This window comes from Nicotiana tabacum, chromosome 12 (assembly GCF_000715075.1).
Source record: "Nicotiana tabacum cultivar K326 chromosome 12, ASM71507v2, whole genome shotgun sequence".
NCBI lineage: Eukaryota > Viridiplantae > Streptophyta > Magnoliopsida > Solanales > Solanaceae > Nicotiana > Nicotiana tabacum.
The window spans coordinates 93809404-93811425 of NC_134091.1; the positions used below are offsets into that span (position 1 = coordinate 93809404).

The following is a 2022-nucleotide window of genomic DNA, read 5'->3' on the forward strand; positions in this document are numbered from 1 at the left end:
TATCTTTGTCTAGCGAGCATAAGTTAAGTGTGTGTTTTGAGCTCGTCAAATTTTGGCGCTGTTGTCGGGGATTGGAAATCAATAGTGTTTGAAATAGTTTGTAGTGCTAATTCAGGAATATTTCTTTTATTTTTATTTTATTTTTATTTTTTTACGTTTGGTGTTCTTTGACTGTGCGCAGGCTACAGGTTAGATTGGTGCATGACTTGAACTTCTACGAAGGAAGTGCTACCATACAATCTAGAAATTGAAAAACAACTGCGATAGCTGAAGAAGGAAAGAAATCTCATCGAGACATCAGGAAAGGTTGGGCAATCCTCAACCAAAGAACTTATGGCTGGAAATGGTGAAAATAATGTGGAATTGGCTGCGAGAGAAGTATCTCAATGAAGAGAACAAGCTGCACGGGATGCTGAGGAAGCAACTATTAGAGATGGGCAAAATATCTCTGAAGAAGAGTGGGGTCTTAGACTTAATCAACATCAACCCTTGCCGGGGAGACCACTTGGCGATTATGCTAGACCGGTCTACAATAAAGGTTTATCAAGTGTTAGACCACCTCCAATTGCAGCTAATAATTTCGAATTGAAGCAAGGGTTGCTTCAAACCCTTCAGAATTGTTGTGTCTTTAGAGGGAAGCTAAACGAAGATCCAAACACATATCTAATGGACTTCAAGGAGATTATGAACACATTTCAATACAATGGTATGTCACAAGATGCAGTGTATCTAGGGCATTCCCCTTTTTTCTTAAAGATGATGCAGAGCAGTGGCTTTGAAACTTGCCCACGGGATCAATTAGAACTTGGGAGGAGATGACAAGAAAATTCCTTGATAAATATTTCTCCTCAGCTAAAACGGGCAAGTTTAGAAGAGAAATCCATAACTTCTGCAAGAAAGAGAATGAAACTGTTTTTGAAGCATGGAAGAGGTTTAAGGAGATTGTTAGAAAGTATCAACATAGCGTAATTGAACTCTGGATGCAACTCCAGGACTTTTGGGATGGATTGACACCAGCCTCACGTAGAACATTGAGCAATGCAGCTGGAGGCCTGTTGATGAAGAAAACTCCAGAGGAGATAGTTATAATTCTTGATGAGTTATCTGAAGATGCTAATCAATGCCCCTCTGAGAGTGCTGAAAGAAGAAGATCAACTGGTGTTCACCAAGTTGATGCTAACACATCTGTGCAGGTACATTTTGATGTTATGGCTAAAGAAAAAAGGAAGCTGACCTTATCCTCGATACAAAATGAGACTCATGCATCTTGGGATATATGTGGAAGAGGACACCCTACTCATAAGGAAGTGAATGCTGTAGGAAACTACAATTTTAATGCAATGGGTCAGAGGCACCCCGGGTTTTCATGGAGTTCACCTGGGGGTACCGCGAATGCATGGCAACAAAATAATTCTAGACCACAGGGACAAGGAGCTCCAACATTCTAAAATCAGCAAAGGCAGCAATTTCAGCCTCAACATCCCATTCAGTATGGCATAGAAGATCTCATGAAGGCCTTCAATTTGAAAACTGATGAGAGGCTTGAAACTCATAGCGCAAATATACGGGAACATGGAGCAGCTATCAAAGAAATAGGTACTGGTTTTCGAAACTTGGAAAGACAGGTTGGGCAGCTAGCCATCCTTTTGTCTGAGAGGATTCAATGGACTCTCCCCGTTGATACTGAGAGAAATCCCAAAGAAACAGTTAATGTTGTGACCTTAAGAAGTGGGAAAGTGTTGAAGGATCCCACCCCAATCCATAAAGATATGATAATTGCAAAAGAAAGTGGGGAGCAGCTGAAAAGTAATGATGACAACAAGAAGAAAGGCCCAATGAAAACTGAGAAGAAAAAGAAGGAAGAAAAATCGAGAAGGGAGGAACCTCAGAAGAGCGAGCAAATGCTTGCTTTACCTTTATCTCAAAAGCTATATAGAGAAAAGCTAGACAAGAAGTTTGGGAGATTTCTGGATGTGCTAAAACAAGTCCATGTAAACTTACCATTTACAGAAGTTCTCTCAC

At 40.5% G+C, this 2022-nt stretch overlaps 1 non-coding gene across 1 annotated transcript; it reads right to left on the reverse strand.

Annotated features, from left to right (window-relative positions):
- Window positions 1-863: 863 nt before the first annotated feature.
- On the reverse strand, window positions 864-967 carry LOC142167674 (small nucleolar RNA R71). Its single transcript, XR_012697763.1, has one exon. It is a non-coding gene; the product is annotated as a small nucleolar RNA R71 (small nucleolar RNA).
- Window positions 968-2022: the final 1055 nt, after the last annotated feature.